This window comes from Furipterus horrens, unplaced genomic scaffold (assembly GCF_987537825.1).
Source record: "Furipterus horrens unplaced genomic scaffold, mFurHor1.1.pri manual_scaffold_4, whole genome shotgun sequence".
In the NCBI taxonomy this organism is placed as follows: Eukaryota; Metazoa; Chordata; class Mammalia; order Chiroptera; family Furipteridae; genus Furipterus; species Furipterus horrens.
Window position 1 is genome coordinate 155,295,357 of NW_028327174.1, and position 22,197 is coordinate 155,317,553.

Here is a 22,197-nt window from a genome sequence, read left to right on the forward strand (position 1 = left end):
AATTTCCAACATCTGCTGACCCATAGGGTACTTGACCTACAGTAGGTGTACCTCCTGAAGCTGGCAGGTATAGGAGCCCATTGTTGCTCTCCTTCCGGAATCCTGTACATCATATAAAGAAGAGTTCTTATTCCACAGACAATAGACTGATGTCATCTGTATTATACTCTTTTGCTTGCCTCCCCCCACTTAGTTGTTAGTAATGTGTAACCCACTCAAATGTATATTACTAGAAATTGACTTGTGCCATTTTATGAAAGAGTATGTCTTAAGAAGGAGAAACCAACCACTCTTTATTTGTATTTGAGTAAATTTCAGCACATGCTAATTCCAGCTTGTGGTTTCAGAGGGGGAACCTAATTAACAAACCAACCTGGTTTCTGTTCCCTTTAAGAATCCTCTTTCTACCTCTTGTTTCTGTATACTGAAAAGTAGTGTTTCTGTGTTTAGAAGAATGATGGCAAAGAATTAGAATGAATCTTCAATATTATTAACAGACCCAGTCATTGGGGATTGAGGTGTATTTCTTTCTGATAGAGAATTCAAATATTAACTAAGTAGTTCAGACACTCACACCTTTTATGGGTAAGACAGCTGAGACTTAGAGAGGTGAAATGGCTTGCTTAAAGTCACACAGGTGTTTAGCAGGAGGACCAGAGCTAATGTAGAATTTGTAAGAAGGCTCATATTTAAGATTGTACCTGCGGTTTTACCGTGAAGGTGCATTTTTTTTTTTTTTACTTTTAAGAAGAAAAGAAATGTCTGTTTTTATCTATTCATTGTGTTTCTCTTGGCTATAAAGATCAAGAGGCTCAGAATTAATACTTTGCTCCAAACAGTGCTTTGAGACAGGAAACTATTTGGATAGAAATACAAATGTATGCTGGTTTCCCAAGCTTCTCTTCCTGGTAAATAAAACCAGAAGCCAAAGGTGGCCCTGTCATACAGCCGACAAAGTCATAAATATGTATACATTTAATTTTCATTTTCGTTTTGCTTGTGCTTCTGTTAAATGGTAGGCCAGAACACTTACTATCCTGGAAAAATAATTTTTCTCCTATAGCTAGAGCCTTCGTTAGTTACTCTGTAAAACACCAAGTTCTAGATGTATTTGTGGCAGAAACACGTTCTCTTTGTATCAAGTACATTTATTGGAGTTGGAAGGAGTCCTTTTATTTTTATAGAAGCTGCCCATTTAGAACCGTGCATTATGTAGTTCAGCTGTTCATTTGTGGATTCATCTGGAAATTCTTCTAAAAGGCAGGCAAATCGGGGAGGAGAGAAACCTAGCCTTTTATTTAGTATTTTTCTTTTAAAAAATAAACTTTAAACGTAACGTATTGATGAAATTTTTGAAGTGTACTGTATAGTAAACAGTTAGCTGCTATTGAAGTGTTTTATTCAGCCCTGTTCCTTCCAGTATAAAAGATTAGGGCAGGGAAAACAGGCTTGATTTTGTGATTGCCATTCTCAATTGTATTCACTTCTGTCTGACTTCATCAGAGGCGTAGAAAGGAGATGATGATATAAGAAAACACAAGAACCCTACCCAAACTAGATTATTCTTGGGAAGATTTGAAACGTAGATAACAATTGAGACACAGTTACATGTTTAGTTAGCTGGCAGTGCCTTGGTGTGATCATTTTAAGTTAAGACAAACCCATATTTAAATGGACAACTACATGAAGTGTCTTCTTGTAGAAAGATCTCTGTGTTTTTTATGGGGCTGAATAAACAGTGGGTGTGCAGTTTGTTTGGAGGAATTTACACAACAGGTGAGCAGTGAGTTCTTGAGACTTGTTTTCTCTGGGAGTTGTAGAAAGTTGTGAAATTGTAATGAAACATAAAGCACTGAGTGTGTAACATTGCTCCCACTAAAAATGGGCGTGTGTCTTTCAGTCGAGATTCAGGCAAGGGTTGGAATTCAAGCACGGGGGGCCCAGGGAGGATAATTAACTTGACTTGAAACTAAAGCTCCAGGACTAAAGACAGGACTGTAGAAAGTTCATCCATTTTGTAAGAAAAAAGTGATATTTAAATCGTTGCCACTCCGTAATGCTGAGTAAGACGTTTGTGAAGAGGATACAGTTATAGCGAGCCATAAAATAATGTGTTCTTTGCGTCACAGGCACAAGAAATGCAGTAGATTCAACATGGTGGGTAGTCGGTGTTCAACATTTAATTCACACTTTTACCTTTCTTTTTTTTCTTAAAAAACATGCAATCATGCCTACTACCATGGATCATTGGGTCATAATATCTGTTGACAAAGGAAAGAAATAAAAGAGCAGCAGTCATAGAAGCAATATTATGACATGCTTGAGGGAGTGGTAAGTACATCCTAGATGTTTAGCTAATATTTGCTAATGGAAAAGGTTAGGCATCTTGTTTTATTTATCTTTATATTCTTGGAACTTAGCTCTGTGCCTGGCAAGTGGTGGGGATTTAATAAATGTGTATTGAACAATTTATGCATCCAAAAGAAAATCACTCATCACCTTGGGACAGTTCATAATTATTCTAATGATTCTATTATCTTCTAGACCATTTTAGAAATGTCAGGCAGGCTAGTTTCAATAGTTTATAGTGTCCTTCATTTTTCATTATAAATGCTAGTTATTCATCAGACCTCCAACCTTTTTTTTTTAACCAACATACCTAGGAATGATTTTTTATTTATCTTTCTTAACAGAAGTAACAATGTAAGCATGAAATGTGTTGCTCTTCTTATTATTCAATATTTATAAGACCAGCTAAACATATTTTTGAAGCACCCAGAGTGACTTCATAGTGAGTTTGGCACAGGGTACACAGATGAGAATGGACTTTAAGCTTCTCTAAGTTAATCAGTTTAAATGTCACCTACTCTTGATACCTTCTCTGATCATCTAACCTAAAGGGGACCTTCTTCATATGTTTCCTTCACTCATCAGAACAGATACTTATACATGTATGTATTTTACTTATTTTTCTACCACCTCTGCCCAAACTCACACTCAAACGAAGATTATAAACATTTTGAGGGCAGAATTCATGGTTCCTGAACACTTTTTTTAGTGCTTGACACATCCAGCCTCAGGGCCAGTAAATATTTGAATGAGTGAATAAGTCCCACTCATCCTGTCCAGATGAACTGGGCCACTATTAAGCTAACTCAAGCTGAACAGGTTTAGTTGTGAAGACAGTTCTTAAAGGGTAGTAACAGCAGCTCTATGAGAATGACAAGCAAGTCCCCCAGGAGAAGGAAACAATGCTTGTTTAGGTGAATAAATTCTGGCACAAGTATGAAGCAGGACCTCTAAAGAGCTATTCCTTTTCATTTACTCAAAAATGAATAGTAGAGTACAGATAAATATAAACTATCCAGCATAAAACAGACGATTCCAAAACTATTAAAATGGGGTCTAAAAGTACCTAAATCATAAAAATATGTAATTCTTAATTGAGACACCTTGGTAATAATGTACAAGGCAAATCCTGACACTTGAGGTAAAAACGTCCCACCCTCAGGTGTGGCTCCTGGACCAACAACGGAACGGCAGCATGTGTTAGAAACACACATTATCATACCATAAACTAGGCCAGCTGAATCAGAAACTCTGTGGATGGGGTTCAGGAATCTGAGTGTCTGTCGACAGGCCTCCAGGTGATTATGATACGCACTTGATATTGGCAGGAAACATTAAATCCGTTGCCCAACGTACAGCATAAGCCTCCTGAAGTACTTGGTATTCCTGGGAAAGTCCTGGGGTGTATGGAGAGGATGCCATCTGTCTGCTCTGCTAGAAATACCAGGGGAAATGAAACCAGTCTTGGCTTTTCTTGGAACCATGTGGATCACAAGAGAACGAATGTATATGACTAGATTGGATATCTAGGACAAAAAAAGCTCTTGATAGTCACTGGCCCTGCCAAGTAGTAGATACTCTCATGACTGGGAGATAGACCAGGGTATGTGGGTGATGAGGGTAGGATGTGTTCTGTCAATAACTTATGTTTGGGTCACGTCAATAGGATGCTAAGTGGAAGAAGGGTTTCAAGAGCTAGTGGTTTTCTCACGAGGGGAAACGGTGATTTACTGACAGTTCTCATAATATTTCAAGTCAGTTTAATATACTAGGTACGTATTGATGGACGCCTTGACCAGGACAGTAGCAGGTGCTATTCAGTGTACAAAAAGTATGAGCATGGTTCTGGCTTCACTTTGCTGAGAACCAACACTTTCCCAGGCACTTCACTAATGCTATTTCTTTTCATCTTCACCATGTTTCTGGATGATAGAGGAGGAAATGGAAACCAAGTCAGGTTAGGCACATGCTCATGAGCATAGAGCCAATAAGGGATGATTCCAACCCTGGCTTTTCTTATTTTAAAGGCCACCTTCTTTTGTCTGCTTCATGCAGTTGCACCTCAAAATGCAGTTTTGAAAGAAGTTTTTAAAAAAAGAAAACATAAGGGAACTTAGAATTATTATCTATGAGCTCTAGATTACACTTGGATATCTCAAAGGCACCCCAAATTCTGCATGTCCAAGACCAGAGTCATGATCTTGTCTTTCCATACCTGGTTCTCCTGCAGTGTTGGGCTCCATTAGCCACCACTTGGCACAAGGCAGAGACTTAGGTGCCATCCTTGACTCCATCCTTTTCATCCACTGCATTGAACCCATCACTCATTTCTATTGATTTTGCTTCCTGAATGTCTTCCCCCATCCATCTGCTTCTCATTGTTTCTTCTGTCCTAGTCCATCTTCTCATCTTTCTGCTGGTTTCTAGCCATAGCCTCCTCAGACTCTGGAGTCCATTCTGGCTCTCCTCTGATCCATCATCCATACTACAGCCAGAGCAATTAACATGTTGTGGACCGGGGAATTTAAATGCCTTTTAGAAATGACAAGAATTCTCGCCACCCGTACGCAATGTGTTAAGATGGCTAGACTCTGCTGGTCAGATCCTTACTCCTACACCTAGTCAAGCCCTCATGGAAGCAGACACATGTTCTGCCTCTGGGCCTTTCAAATTCTTGTACAACCTCTGAAGACTTCTTCTTCCAAACAGTATCCTACCCCTAATGCTTTTGTTCTCTTGGAGTGAAGTTAGGCCTGCAGTGGTTAACCAGTCAGCTGCTCTCACAGACAAAGCATGAAGACTTCAATGTGATCCTAGGGACCTGCCAACCCACATTTTTAGAGCACCCCAGGAATCCCTGCGGTGCACTCATTCATTCTAACATGAAGCAAAGACTGCTAATTAGGTAAGAGAAAAGCAGTTGTTGAGGATGGAGTTAGTTGTAGGCTAAAAACATTATTAGCTTATGTATCTTTAGGATGGAATAAGAAATAGGATTGTAGGATCCTGTAGAAACCAGTTAATGTAAATTGGCCTAAGCTAAGCTGGCATTTAATCTTTGCACATTTTTTTTTTAGTTACTCAGTGTCACTTGTACGGTAAATAAAAGAGAAGTAGCAAATTGTCTTAGTCAGTTTGAGCTGTTGTAACAAAGCACTGTAGATTGGATAGGTTATGAACGACAGAAATTTATTTTTCACAGTTCTTATGGGAGCTGGAGATCAGGGTGCTATCATAGTCGGGTTCAGATGAGACCCTCTTCCAGATTGCAGACTGCCAGCTTCTCATTGTATCCTCATATGGAAAGAGGGCAGAGAGTTCTCTGGTGTCATTTTATAAGGGCACCAATCTCATTCATAAGGGCCCCACCCACATGACCTAATTAATTACCTCCCAAAGACCCCACCTCCTAATACGATCACTTTGGGGGTTAGGCTTTCAACTTTGGGGGCACACAAACATTCAGCCCATTGTACAACCCTTTATGGCTACTAAGTTAGTGACCTTTTAAGAAGCACATTATGTGTGCTATTGTAACCAGTATAGATATAAACATATGATAATTATATTTAAAATAAAGGTTTCATGAACTAATACTTAGTTTTACTACATGAAACATGCTCTGGTATTTTCTGATATGCCTCCCTCCCCACCCCCCCACCCCCCAAACATTGGTCATGATCCACCAACTTGATTACACTCTTCATTGATGGGCTGAGACCTGCAATATGGAGAGCACAAATCTAATCTACTGTCCCTTCCAGTGCTGCCTGTGTGGAAGCTCAGGCCAGAGGCGAGCCTTTCTTGAAGTGCCGAACATGACTCCTCATCCAGTGCTCTTTCCACCCCTGAGAGTTCAGGGAGGGTTGTGAGTTAACAACTTCTTGAAGCGCCTCATGCCAAGTTTTAATTTTTGTCAAGAAAAAAACCAGAGAGTAGGCATCTAATGGAGTTGGGGGAAAGTAACTCCTGAGGCCTCCTTGTCTGTTACACAGGATAAATATGCTATAGTGATGAAATATGGCCTTTAAACTGGGGCATGTCTATATTTTTTCATATAATGCTCACCCTAAATTCCATACTGATTTAGTTTAACAAGAACTAAATACTGTAGGAAAAATACCTTTCCTTTAAAAATATTTCAAGAACACTTCGACAGCATTTTTTTTTTTTTCCTGCCTGAAATACATTGAGACATCAAGCCGGACTGCTTTAGTTGGCCATTCAAGTACCAAATGAAAGTAGCTTAAAATAGGGAACTCTCAGCTACTCAGAGCTTTGGGGAAAGCTATTACTTCTAGAATAGATGGTTCCTGATTATGAAGGGTTTGCTTGCTTCTTTAAGTGTCAAAATTTATTATAGCCAATTTTTATATATGAAATTTCCCCAAAGTTGTTACAATGTTCCCTGATTTGTAAAAAGCTGATACAGCACAGAGTGTGTGTGTGTTTGTTTTTTGCTATGACAAAGTGACAGCTTGCTTTATTATCCATTTAGCGATGCAAGGCTCTTGTCCCTGACCAAATGGCCCCACATTACTACTTTTGAAAATCTTATCTACCTTTTCTTGATTACTTTTTTGGGGGGAGTGCTGTTTCTGTGGCTCAGCAGTGACCACCCATTCACTCGTTTGCTGTTGAGAATCTGTTATGACTCAAAGAGCCAGATAACCCCCATATTGTCTGAATTGTGTTTCCCAAATAGACTCAGATAATTCACTGAGATTGAAATTTCATTTTAAAAAAGCAAAAACACATTTTTTGAGGGAGGGCCTTAAGAGTTCCATCTGTAAAGCAAGCCAGCAAGCTTTAGCTCTTTCTCGTTCACTTAATTGGCCAATAAAGAGCATGTTTTCCTTATGTTCTGTTTTTGGGCTATTCAAATAAAGTGCTACCTTTTTAGACTGAGACATTTACTCATGGTTTCTTTTTTCTTTTTATAAAATTTGTATGTGTTTACTACATTATGGTCTAAAGCACACATTCATAGACTTTTTCATTTAACTTAGAGTGGTACGTAATTTATAGCTGATTGGTAGCAGCTTCATTTTTAATGTTTTATTCCTTGAGAGGTTAAAGATTGCCAAAGGTATTTCTCTTTCCATTGCAGAAATTGCATAGAAAATTTCCCCAAGTTTCCTGTTGTCCATCTTCCATTGGAAAACAAACTTTAATATCTTTAGTAAAAAATAAAAGTGAATATGAAAAATTTTACTTATTGTTAAGGAGTGATGTGAACCAGACTATTCTTAGGTTTATGAATTCATTATATGGAAACAAAAGAACCCACAATAGCAGTATTGTTCTGGCAAGTTATATTTAAATGATGTCCTTTTATTGTTTTTCCCAAGATGTAGTTTAAACAGAATGGTGAAGACTTATGGAAAATGGAATAAATGGGAAAAAGTCTCTCATACTAAGGATTAAGAGAGAAACATAACTTTTGTTTATGGTTGTTTATAGAAAATAGAATGGTAATTCAGCTCTTAAGCTTTGTGTACATTTGGGCTTCGTTATTTAGTTTTGCAGTTTCTCAGAAACTCCCTCTCCTATGTGGTAATTTATAATGTAAATATGATGCATCATTTCATTTTGTGCAAACTATATAAGGAATAGTCACTTTCTACATATGTTAGAAGACTTCTAGAAGAATCTTATTTTATGATTTATTTACTTCTTTATTGGATGCTTTGTAGAGTCACACAGATCTAAAGGTTATACTGTTAAAGAATTATATAAAAACTGATTAGGACTAAGGCCCTGATCCAGAGCTCTAAACCAGAAGCAGAAAGAAATGGGGGCAGTGGGTTGGGGGTATTCCTCCAATATCACCAAAACCCAGAAAACCAGGATCCTAAGCTTCTTTGTGGACCACTCAGGATGTGGGCCCTTGAGCTCTCAGGTACCTCTGGCCATGTCACTCATTGTTAGGAACCAGCAAGAGGCTGGCAGAAATGGCCAGTGTAGTCTAAACATGGACAAAAGGAATTGGAAGGAGAGGAAACGCACAGCTACTGCCCCGCTGTAGGTAGGCTTGCAGAATGCAGCTAAGGCAGGTGGGAGGAGGGGCAGGGCTGAGGAGAGGTATTACAGCAATGCAGGGGTGTGGTCTCAGGGGCCCTCACATTGTGGGTCCTGGTGAGCTGGGGATCCTTACCCACTAGCTTGGACTTGAGGTACTGCTTGTAGGCAGGATGTCTCCAGGCCACTTGGGGATTATCTGCTTCTCACAGACCCAGATTTCTTGTGCTACCTGCTGACTGAATCTGAAATCATGGCTAATCAGCATCATACCCCCTTCAAATGCACTGATGGCATTTGCCAAACTGTCAATAGCCTCAATATCCAGTTGACTGGTGGGCTTGTCCAGGAAGAGCATGTGGGGGTTCTGCCAGGCCAGCCAGGACAGACAGACTCAGCACTTCTGCTCATCAGACAGGTTCCAGGATAGCTCACCTGCTGTTTCCCAGTGAGACCATATTGCCCAGTGATCTTTCCCCTTTCTTATCCTTGATCTCTGGTTAGCACTTCATCATGTCCTTCAAAGACAAGAGGTCTAAGTCCAGCTGCTCTTGTAACACCTCATGAGAGTGTTTTCAGATCATCCCATGTATGGGTAGTAGCTCTCCAGTTAGCAGCTTCAGAAGAGTTGACTTCACTGCTCCATTGGGCCCTACCAGAGCTGCTTATTTGTCAACATCAATACCAGTACTAGACTGTTGTACAATAGATGGAAGACCCATATTTTGTATACATGAAGCTCACATTCTGCACCATGATGATGGATAGAAGTATCTTGCCACATGGTGGGTAACAAAATGACAGTGTCTTGTCATTCACAACCCTCTCTGTCAGTCCCAATGCTGTCATTTTCTGTGTTCTCCACGTACGAGGCCTGCCGGGCCAGCTTAGCACTGCCATAGCCAAAGCTAGCAATGTAGTTCTTCACGTGCACAATCTGATCTTGCTCCCAGTGAAACCTCTTCATCTGGTTCTCCAGCTACAGCCGTGTCTTCATATACTGGTCATAATTACCCACGTGGTACTTCAGGTCCTTGTGCATGCTAATGACGTTGGTACAGACACCATTCAGGAAGTCCTGGGAATGCGAGACGAAGACCATAATGTGCTTGAAAGTCTTTAGTTTCTCTTCCAAGCACATATAAGCATTGAAGTCCAGGTCGTGGGTGAGGGAATGGGAGAAGGAGAATATGAGTCTCTGTATTTTGGCTTGAGTGGGTGGGGGGATTGGAGGAAGATGATTAACTGGGAGACAAGAGTACTGGGAAGAGGCAGAGTATCCGTAGTGGCAGAGGCTGTGATGACGTAGCCAGTTTAGAACTTGCGCTTGGTGTGCGTGCGCAGCTGCAAGCAGAGAGGTCCATGATGGAAACACTGGCTGTGTAATGGTCAGTGGGCAGTGATTCAAACCATGGGAGTGCATGAGGTTGAGATCCCTGCAGGGCATCCCGGAGGAAGGTCTAGAAAGAAGCTGTATGAGTGTGGATGGAAGGAGACAGGCCCATAATGGATACAGAGCATCATGTTCTCTCACCAACGATTACAGCCATGCGACTTCCCTGAGAAGGTTTGTAGATTCAGAAGAGAAGGTGTCTGAGAACAACTTCCTGACTGTCATTTGCAATGGCATTTCTTCATATTCCACTTTTTTCTTACTGAATCTTCTTCTGTTTTCTTCTCTGTTTAAGAAAATCACATCAGATTTTCATGACAACACACATATGTCACTGTTCTATAGAAGGCTCCTCTGATCCCCACACTTGCCCACAGTGATTTCTCAGGCATGCAGTCCCTTTGGAATTCTTGCTCTTCTGACTCTTTTGGAGCTTTTCTTTGAAGCTGAATTTTCAGTGGCTCTACACTTCTCTCTCCAAGCAGACTCAAATCCTGACAGCTGAGACCACGTCTTCTCTGTTTCAGATGTCCCACCCGGCCTCTCAGCTCCAGTGTCTTCACACACTAGCTGCTCCTACTGCTTTTTGATTATTTTTATTCTCCTTTAGCAGAATGAAGTGTAAAGGAGACAACTCAAAGTTCTATAAGAATTTATATCAGTTAATGTACCTAAACTGAATTAAAAAATGCCTGCTTACAATATATTTGTACGAACATTCTATTTCTCAGTAAAAAAAGAAATTTAATTAGCAAAACAGTTCACAAAACCCATTCTTGTCATTTATCACTCTTGTCAGAATTCTTATCATTTATCATTCTCACTATGTGAAACTTTTGGAGGAAGAGAATATATCTTTTGGCAGCTCCACTACTTTTGCTTATTGTGAGCAGAGTTTATCTCCTCGTTTCATTGGGTTGAACTTCCTGCTGTTTTTAAATGACATTTTGCATACATTTGCACAGGCTGCAGGCTGAGTCTGGATGCAGTGAGAGCTGTAGTCCAAGAAGCAGGTATTCTGGCTTATCCTGCCCCTCTCCTGACACTCTAGTGACCCCTGATCCAGTGGCTTGATCTCGTTTATGAGTTTTATCCCCCTTCATCTGTGGTATGAGAATCTGTACACTGGCTCCTGGCCTAGTTCAAAGGCACGTTGTGAGGCCAGCTAGAGGTCCTTAGAACAAAAGCATCGTGTATATTAGAGAATTTATTTCATAAGAATTACAGCAGGAGGTCAGGCTCCAGACAGCCACCTTCATAACCCTTGGGTAAGCAGAGCTGAAGCAAAGCATGTAACATTTGCTATGATGAGGTTTTCCTAAAAGAAGAATTCTCCTCCCCTGTTCCTAGAGGCCAACGGTACAAGAGGGACACTTTGCTAAATTTCTTATCAGAGTTCTAGAATTTAAACACACACTCATCATGGATGAGGAGAGCAATGAACTTTTATCTTTGAAAAGAAATAAATCTTTGGTATAGGTTTGTTGAAGAAGGTAAAATTCATGTTTACCTGTTTAAGAAAAAGAATGCTAGTGGGCAGCAAATAATTCATATGATAGAGTCCAAACTAGGACATGATGCTCAATGTAGTAAACAAATTCATTGCTTCTTCAGTTCAGATTGTGTGGTTTGTGGTTGTCATCATCATACTACACAGAGTTCCTCGCATTTAAAGCTGGTCAGTGTTTCAGTTGATTCCTATTTAGATAGACTAAGAGAAGCTCCTAGGAGTCACCTAGAAAACACTTTTAACACCTGTGGAATCTTTAAATTATTTGAGATTAATTGGACATTCCTCAAATGCTACTTAAAATTTCAATTAATAATAGAAATATGTATAGTTTGTTGACCTGTGTCAAATGGCAGAGGGGTTTGACTGGAATTAATGATATAGGTAATACCTGATCACAATGAAGGGAGCTTGTAGAACTTAAAATCGATGGCATAGGGATCACAACATTGGTTCTCTAGTATTGCCATTGGAACTAGAAAAAGAGACCAAAATCGTAACTCCTTACTTAGCCCAGCAGTGAGAATAGGGGCATGATCATAATTGCACATGTGCTGTTTCTTCCTTTTCTGCCCCTAGAGTCAGACAATGCATGAAGCATGGTGGACTTGGTTATGCTTGCAGGCTAGATTGCAAATGATAGCAACTTCAACGGAGTAAAAGAATAGGTAGCAAAGGGTTGGATGTAGATGCAGAGGGGAATAGGTGAGGGTGCTAATATTCTCATCTCCTAAAGTGGGGGAGTTAGATGCAGTCATTAAAAGTTGGTGGAATTCCAGCCGTGGCTCAATTAGTTGGAGCATCATCCCATACCCCAAAAGTTTGTAAATTCAACTCCCTGTCAGGGCACATACCTAGGTTTTGGGTTCAATTGCTGGTTGGGGGCATATATAGGAGGCAACCAATCAGTGTTTCTCTTTCTCTTTCTCCCTCTCTCCCCCGCTCCCTATCTCTCTCTCCCTTTCCTCCCCACCCCTTCCTCTCTCTCTAAAATCAGTAAACATATTCTTGGGTTGGGAAAATTCCAGAGTAGTTGTGCCATTGTGCATTCTCACTGATGGCACATGAGAGTTCCAGTTGCTCCACATCTTCATCACACTTGGTACGGTTAGACTTTTTTATTTCAGATATTTTAATATCTATAGTTGTGTGTCACTGTAATTTTAAATTGTATTTCTCTAGTGGCTAATAATATTGAGCTTTTTCTCATGTGTTTATTTGCCATCCTTGTACATTCTTTGGTGAGTTATTAAACTCATATATTAATTCTTTTAATTTTTGTAGCATCATAGAATTTTTTTACTTAGATAATCATGTTTTCTGTAAATAAAGACAGTTTTACCTAAAAAAATTTTGGAAACACAAATGAAGATTTAAGTACCTAATACTACAAAAGTGATGAACAGAGAAATTAAAACAATAATAGATCAACACAAAGCATGGATCCAAGATGGCGGAGGAGTAAGTGGAAGCTACACTAACCTCCTCCCAGGACCAGTCTGAATTTACAACTTAATTTTGGAGAAATCATCTGGAATAACCAACTGAACACTAGCTGGAGAGAAGTCTTACAACCCCTGAGAGACAGAAGAGGCCACTACATCACAACGTGATCGAATACAACAAGGATGCCAGCCTGTTAAACCAAGCATGCCATTGTCCGGGGACAGCCAACTGACCTGGAGTCTGCAAGATCCTTCCCCATGTGGGAAGGCTACCCTCCCCTCCATACCCCCACTCTTATTAGGGATTTCTGGGCCCAAGGGTAGGTAAGACGACTACCATGTCCAGATTGAAGCAGCTAGAGGAGCTTGAGACCTTCGCCCATTGTCCTTTATAAGATTATAAAGGGTCTTAAGTCTGAGAGGGGGGATTGTTATTTTTTATTGTTTAAAAGTTTTTTAAATTAATTATTATTTTTTAAAGAATAATATAGGAAAGGGTGAAGCCGGAGAGCTTGTATGTACGACCCATGGGCATGGACTGGGGGGAGGGGGTGTGCTGGGCAGAGGGGAGAAAAGGGGAAAAAATTGGAACTATTGTAACAATATAATCAATAAAATATACTTTAAAAAAATAGATCAAACTTTTGGTGGAGACCAGGGGACAATAGGAGAAAAGTCCCTGATAAGAATCAAAAACAAGAAACAGGGAACAGACATACAGGGACCAGAGGTGAGAGGGCAGGGGGAGAAGGGAGGAAAAAAGGGGAAGGGTCTAGTCAGGGAACTAGTGTGAATGACCCATGGACATGGACAACTAAATGGGGATGGACTGTGGGAGTGGCGAGAACTGGCCAGGGCAGGGGAGAGCAAAGAGGGGAAAATGGGACAACTGTAATAGAAAAACAATTAAAAAAAGAAAAAAGAAAGAAGAACAAGAGATTTAAGCATGTTATCACAAGTTAAGGAGTTAACCACCAAGACAACAAAACAGAAAAATTTATGATCGCTTGTCTTGGGAGAATGGAACTAGTGGCAGGAACAAGAAAATCAAGAAATGGCTGTTCTCCCCCACTCTTATTAGGGATTTGTGGAACCAAGGGTAGGTAGGATGACAACCATGTCCAGCTTGAAGCAGCTAGAGGAGCAGGAGATCTTCGCCCATTGTCTGCCCTTTATAAGATTATAAAAGGTTTTAAGTCTGAGACGGGGAATTGTTACAGAGCGGGGCCCCCCAAAAAAAATTAATAAAAAAAAGGCTATTCTAGACTCATAGACACAGAGCAGACTGGTGGTTGCCAGACTGGAGGGGAGTTGGGGAACTGGGTGAAAGAGGTAAAGGGATTAACAAGTACAAATTGGTAGTTACAGAATAGTCACAAAGATGTAAAGTACATCTCTCTGATGGCTAGTGATGCTGGGCATCCTTTTATATGGCTGTGGACCATCTGTATGTCCTCCTTGGAGAAGTGTCTGTTCAGATCCTTTGCCCATTTTTTAATTGGATTGTTTGTCTTCCTAGTGCTGAGTTGTATGAGCTCTTTATACATTTTGGAGATCAAACCCTGTGTGATGTATCATTGGCAAATATGTTCTCCCACATAGTCGTTTCCCTTTTCATTTTGATGATGGTTTCTCTAGCTGTGCCGAAGCTTTTTAGTTTGATATAGTCCCATTTGTTTATTTTTTCCTTTATTTCCCTTGCCCTAGAAGATATATTGGCAAAAATACTGCTATGGACAACAGTGTGGGAATTGACTATGGGAGCCAGGGGAGGGCAAAGGGGGGAGAATTGAGACTACTGTAATAGAATAACAATAAAAAAAAAAGAATAAAAAATGTTAAGTACAGCATAGATAATATGGTCAATAATATTTTAATAACTATGTGTGGTGCCAGGTGGGTACTGGAAATATTGGGGGGAACACTTTGTAAAGTATATGATTGCCTAACTACTATGCTGTACACCTGAAACCAAAACAAAATGATGTTGAAGTAAACTGTAATTGAAAAAAACCTCAAATTCCAGAATTACACCTGAAACTAATGTAATGTTGTATATCAACTGTAATTAGAAAATAAAAATTATTTTTAAAAGTAAAGAAAGAAATGACTCTTCTCACAAAATTCTCTATACCATTTGCCATATTACCTTATATAAGCACTTTTTTGATAATAAAAGAGAAATTATTATGTTGGTAATTAGAACATAAAGACAAAAAAAACAGCATGAAGTAACTAAAATGGGTAGAGGGTAAGAGGTGAATATCATAAGAAATACTGGAGAAATAGTCTATTTTTAGAAAGTTGTGTAAAAGAGGGAGGGGTTTTAAAATTACATTCATTGCTGATGATATTTATCTAACCCTTCTTTGACATTTTCTAAAAAATGAATAGGCATTTACTTGTTTAATATTACAGCAACCTATAGGACAGGCACTATTGTCATCATTTTATGACCAAGGAAACCATGGAGCACACATAGTAAGTATGTTATTCGAGGCCACACAGCTGGGTTTCTAAGCCAGGCCATCCAACTCCAGAGCTGTCTCTCTTTGCTATGATGCTATGTTATGCCCCATGGCAGAGCAATGGCTGTGGCACCCAAACTTGCACACAGTGTGTGCTCCCTGAGCCTAAGGTCATTTGACCTGTCCTCTGAGGCTCTCTCCTAAAGAGGTACAGCAGTATCCCCTTCCTCATGGGAGGTACATTCCAAGATGTCCAGTGGTTGCCTGAAACTGTGGATAGCACCAAACCCTATATATACATTTTTCTTATACATACATACCTTTGATAAAGTTTAATTTATAAATTAGACACACTAAAAGATTAACAACAAATAATGTAGAATATTATAACAATATACTGTAATAAGTTATGTAAATGTGACATTCCCTGGCTGGTTTGGCTCAGTGGATTGAGCGTCGGCCTGCGAGCTAAGTGTCGCTGGTTCGATCTTCCAGTCAGGGCACATCAGAGAAGGAAAACTCTGACTCCAAAAAACCTCCGCTGCCTTGCGGCATACCTCTTCAGGGGAAAGGCTAAGGGAGTAAACCCCGACAGAAAATCTGGAGCCGGAGTCCCTAAGGCGGTTTGACGTTGTAGTCAACACCGGCAACTCCTGCAGCGCACCTGAAGCCAAGCTGTATTGACTCCGTCTTTCCCTTGGACCCTTCAGCTGCGAAGAGAGGGGGGGTCTGCTGCATGGGCAACAGCAGACCCTCCATATCACCCTGCCCAGGCTCTGTAGCTTCAGCTTCACTGGAGAGGACACTCCAGCGTCATCGCAAGATGTCGATTCAACACAGGAGGAGACAGATACCGTGTCACTCCCGAGTCGGACTGCACAGCCATTCTCGGTGGTGCAGATAGACTCTTAAGAAGCTACACCATCGTCTCTCGAGACGGACGGCTGCCGACGAAATGTGACATTATTAAGTATCATAAGGGTTACTTGAATACAAATATTGCAACACCGCAGCAGTCAGTCTGATAACTGAGATGGTGCTGAGTGACTAATGGTTTGGGAGTGTATATAGCGCATGGATACACTGGACAAAAAGATATTCATATCCCAAGTGGGACAGAGCAATACAGAACAAGATTTCATCACACTACTCAGAGAGGATGCCATTGAAAATGTATGAATTGTTTATTTCTGGAACTTTCCATTTAATATTATAGAACCATAGCGGACCATGGATAACTGAAACCACAGGAAGTGAAACCACAGTTAAGGGGAGATTACTGTAATTAACCTTAGGTCATTCATAAACAGATATTTGAATGCCTATCAACATGTTTCTAAATACTAGGATGAGGATTATTCCCTTTTAGTGGAGAGGCCCACGGTAAAGAAAAATACATGTATAATTTAACACAAGATGCTGTAGAGAAAAAGTAGGATAAGGAGTAGAGTGCTCACAGCGATGGTGGAAGGGTGTTGTTTTAGAAAGCGGAGTCCTCTCTGAGGGGAATACACGTGTACATTGTCTTAGCCTGGGCTGCTATAACAACTATACCACAGGCTGGGCAGTTTAAACAGCAAACATTTGTGAAGGAGCTGACAGACATCGTGTCTGGTGAGGGCCACTTCCTGGTTTGCAGATGGCCGTCTTCTCATTGTGTCCTCACATGATGGAGAGCGGAAAGAAAAAGCAAGCTCTGTCATTTCTTTTCTGATAAGGGCACTGATCTCATTCATAAAAAGTCTACTCTCATGACCTAGTGACCTCCCAAAGGCCCTACTTCCTAAATATCCTCCCATTGGGAGTTAGGATTTCACCATACGCACTTTGAGGGGAATGCAGACATTCAGTCCATAACAAAGAGATCTATGTGAAGGAGAGGCTTGAACTATTCAATATCTGTTGAATGATCCTGGGAAAAGTATTCCAGCAGAAGGAATAGCAAGTGCAAAGCCCTGAGACAGAGCTCCTTTGGCCTGTTTGAGGTGCTGTGCAAATGGTCTGAGCTGGGGCAGTGGAGGGGAATACTTGGGGCCAAGGCAAGTAGAGCCTCATACACCTGATAGGGACTTTGGGTTTTATTTTTAGTGTGATAAGAAGCTGGTAGAGGGTTGAGAGAAGGGAATGGACATGCAAAGAACTTCTTGCATTGTATGTCACAAAGAGGCAGTATTTCAAGAGTTTTGAAGGTGGAAGAGCATTTTGCTAGTTGGTGAAGATTTGAATGAATGAATTGCTAGGGAAGGTTTGAATGAATGAACTGCTACTGAATAAGGGGAAGTGTTTGCATTCACCATACTAACATTTACCTTCCTTAAAGGTGATTTATTGGCTAGGGAAGTAGTTAAGTTGAGGCTACTTAGAGATGCTAATTTATGACACTGTTATTGATTGCTTCCTGTGTTTAATGAAGTTAATATGGTTAGCCACTATTAAAAAATTGTCATTCTTAGTTAAAAAGTAATGATTGCAAGGATACATTAGGGGACTGGTGTTGGGGTGGTATATAAGGAGAGGTAATAAGGAATTTTGAAGGAAAGATTTTACTTAAGTTTAGAATATTTAGATAAGGAGAGATCCTAAATATCCAAAAATATTTATCTTTTTCTGATACTTTTCTTATAAAAACTTTTTGATTTGCTTACTCAAGGTATGTATTTTTAAATAAATGGTCATTTAAAGTAAGAGTAAATCCTGATTTCCATTATCTAGGGCAAAGTATATCTTGGTTTTCTCCTGGGAAATATTAAAAATGTTTAGTACATTTATTTATCCCAAATAGGAATTTCTTGACATGTTTAAGAAATTGTATTATAACCAATAAAACGAATACATTTTAAAAGCAATGAAATAGGGATAATAGTTATATCTATGCACACATATAGAAGTTAGTGTCCAGAATATATAAGGCACATATTAAATGTCACAACTAGGTTTTTTTTTTTTTTTTTTTTTTGGATAAATGGCCAAAGGTTAAGTCCTATCATTTTTATAACATAAGACCAATATGTGCAAAAATAATTATCCGTAGTAGTGATGAAAGAAATGCAATGAGGTAAACTGAGATTTTAAAAAATAATTAAAATAAGTTATAATGGTGGTGTGGCTATGTAGAATTGAAAATATTTGCACATGATTAGTAGCATTCATATTATTACATATTGATTGCATCTGGTCCTTATATCACTCATGGCATTGCTTTGTCTGGTTTTGTTGTTTTTCTGGGCCTGGAGCTGAAACAACTTAGGCCAAAGCTCTGTGTCTGTGGTCAGTAGATCTGAGGCTTTTTCCTAAGATTATTTCATGCAGATCAGAACCTTATTGTCCTGAGGCCTTAATGCTTAAGAGAGTGGTCTTGCAAAGGAGAAGGAGGCAAGTTTTCTTTAGGTGAGGCTAGGAGGCCTCTTCAGGAAACAGCAGTTTTGGTAGAAGATGTGGTACACACTCAGCTAATTAATCTATTACAGCAAGCTGCTCGAGTTTCTCAGCTTCAGGGAGCAAGGGTAATATCTGCTGAAGATCTTCTGTTTTTGATGCGCAAAGACAAGAAAAAACTTAGAAGACTGCTCAAATACATGTTTTTCCGAGACTACAAATCAAAGATTGTCAAAGCTATAGAGGAGGAAGAGCTCCTCAAAGACAAATTAAATGGCAGTAGTAATACCAACAAAAGACAAAAATTTGCTGAAGACTTTCTCAACTCATTGACCAAACAGGAGAACTCTTGGCAATATTTGAAGATGATGAAATCATTGAAGTGAAACAGGAAAAAAATGGAGCAATAAATTTTTATCACTTGGGTATATGAATGGTGGAGAGCTATGATCCATGCTCTCTGAAGATCCTTCTAAATAATCAAATAAAGATTAAGTAATATGAGAAAGTAGTAGAGTTCTGGCCAAGATGGAGGCCTAGACAGACACGCTGGGTCTCCCTCCACAACTAGGAAGGAATACAACTACCTCAAAACTAGAGAAAACCAGAAGTTCCAGAAAACCAAGCTGCATGGAAGTCCAACAAACAAAGAAAAAAAGAAGAAATACTCATCCAGACAGGTAGGAGGTTCAGAGCCCAGGCAGACAGGATATGGTGTGGTAGTGGTGGCAGTGGCAGGCCAGCAGAAAGCACAGTCACATATTTTAAAAAGTGGGGAGGGACACCTGGGGAGCACTCCCAGCTCACAGTCCCAACAGCCAGGGAAAATCAAGCCTCATTGCTTCTGACTGTGCAAACTAGTGGGGTTTGGGGCGGAGGCAGAAACTGCCAGTCTCTCAGTAGAGTCCACTTGTTTAAAGGGCCCCCACGAACCTAGAACATCCACAGACCCACCCACTCTGGTAACGATGGCCAGGGCAACAGCTCGAGAGGTGCCAGTCCCATACAAAAGTGGGAGATGTGCCTGGAAAAGGGACAAGTGCTGAGCAAGCAGCATTGTTCCCTCTCTGACCCTCTGCCCATGCACATACAGCGCCACAACGTGGTGAAACGGGTTGCCCTGTACTGTCAAATACCTAAGGCTCCAGCCCTTACAACATAACAGGAGCAACAGCTCTACCTAAGACACAGAGGCAAACAAACACAGGAGCCTGTCAGAATGAGGAGACAGAGAAGTATGGCCCAAAAGACGGAACGGATCAAGGTTCCAGTGGGAGAACTAAGCGATGAAAAGATAGACAACCTAACAGATGCAGAATTCAAAACACTGGTGATAAAGATGCTCAAAGGCTTGACAGATATGCCTGAGTACAGCAAATGTGTAAGGGAAGAAGTGAAGGCTATTCTAAGTGAAATGAAGGAAAATCTGCACAAAACCAATAGTGAAGGGAAGGAAACCGGGGTTCAAATTAATGATTTGGAATATAAGGAAGAAAAAAACAGTACCGGTACAGAATGAGGAAACAAGAATTGAAAAGAATGAGGAGAGGCTTAGGAACCTCTGGGATGACTTTAAATGTGCCAACATTCAGATCATAGGGGTGCCAGTAGGAGAAGAGGAAGTGCAAGAAATTGAAAGCTTATGTGAAAAAATAATGAAGGGAAACTTCCCAAATTTGGTGAAGGAAATAAACATGCAAGTCCAGGAAGCACAGAGAGTCCAAAACAAGCTAGACCCAAGGAGGACCACACCAAGACACATCATAATTAAAATGCCAAAAGTTAAAGATAAAGAGAGAACTTTAAAAGCAGCATGAGAAAAGCAGAGAGTTGCCTACAAAGGGGTGCCTATAAGACTATCAGTTGATTTTTCAAAAGAAACTTTGCAGGCAAGAAGGGACTGGCAAGAAGTATTCAATGTGATGAAAAGCAAGGACCTACAACCAAGATTTCTCTATCCAGCAAAGCTATCATTTAGAATGGAAGGGAAGATGAAGTGTTTCCCAGACAAGGTAAAGCTAAAAGAGTTCATCATCACCAAGCCATTATTATATGAAATGTTAAAGGGACTTCTTTAAGAAAAAGAAGATCAAAACTATGAACACTAAAATGACAACAAATGCACAGCTATCAACAACCGAATCTAAAAAATAAAAACAAATCCAACTAAGCAACCAGAATAGGAACAGAATCATAGGTAAAGGGATCATTTGGATGGTAATCAGCTGGGAGGGGGAAGGAGGAGAAATGGGGAAATGCTGCAGGGATTAAGAAGCATAATAGGTTGGTACAAAATAGACAGGGGGATGTTAAGAATAATATAGGAAAGGGTGAAGCCAAAGAACTTATATGCATGACCCATGTACATGAACTAAGGGGCGTGGGATTGCTGGGGGAAGGGAGTACTGGGCATAGGGGAGCAAAGAGGGAAAAAATTGGGGCTACTGTAACAACATAATCAATAAAATATACTTAAAAAATTATTACATACTTTCTGAAGGGTACCAATAATATTTAACAAAAGCCATTATAATGAGCATACCCTATGATCCAGTAATTTTTCTTTTTAAAGAGAAAAAAAGATGAAAAAAGCCTTGTTAGAACAATGAGAATTTTAATAATGAAAGACTAAAAATAACTCAGCTAAAATTTGGGATAATGATTAAACAAGCTGTAATAGCTCGTAAAATATACTATTATTTGCAGATAAAATACTATGGACATACCTTTGCAGACAGTAAAATCTCTAACATTTCTGTTAGAAATATATATCTTTTTTGACAAATCTCAGGCAAAGGAAACAAGGAAAAACAAATGTGACAACATCAAACTAATATGTTTTTGCACAGCAAAGGAAACCATCAACAAAACAAAAAGACAACCTACTGAATAGAAGAAGATATTCTCCAATGATATATCCCATAAAGGGTTAATATTCAAAATTTATAAAGAACTCATACAACTCAATACCAAAAACCCGAACAATTCAATTAAAAAAATGAGCAGATAACTGTAGGCAATTCTCCAAAGAGGACATACAGAAGTCCAATTGACATATGACAAGATGCTTAGTGTCACTGATCGTCAGAGAAATTCAAATTAAAACCATGACGAGATATCACCTCACACCCATCAGAATGGCTATGATCAATAAATCCACAAATAACAAAGGTTGGTAAGGATGGGAGAAAAGGGAACCCTCATGTACTGTTGGAAAAAATGCAGACTGGTGCAGCCACTATAGAAAACAGTATGGAGTTTCTTTAGTAAGTTAAAAGTGGAACTGCATGACCTAGCAATTCCACTTCTGGGAATTTATCTGAAAAAACCCAAAACACTAATTTGGAAGAATATATGTATTTCTATGTTCATTGCAGTGTTTTTTATAATAGCCAAGATATGGGAGCAACCCAGTTGCCCATCAATAAGTAAGAAGATGAAAAAGTGGTGGTACATACATACAATGGAGTATTACTCAGCCACGAAAAAAGAGTGAAATCTTACCATTTGATACAGTGTGGATGGACCTAGAGAGTATTATGCTAAGTGAAATAAGTCAGTCAGAGAAAGACAAATACCATATAATTTCACTTATATGTAGAATCTAAATAACAATATAAATGAACAAACAGCATT

At 39.7% G+C, this 22,197-nt stretch overlaps 1 protein-coding gene and 1 pseudogene across 2 annotated transcripts in view; one reads left to right on the forward strand and one right to left on the reverse strand.

Moving 5' to 3' along the window:
- Positions 1-22,197, forward strand: part of PIP5K1B (phosphatidylinositol-4-phosphate 5-kinase type 1 beta) — a 326,134-nt gene that overhangs the window by 3,089 nt on the left and 300,848 nt on the right. The window lies entirely within an intron of this gene.
- LOC150013126 (ATP-binding cassette sub-family F member 2 pseudogene) lies at positions 8,397-9,817 on the reverse strand (annotated as a pseudogene).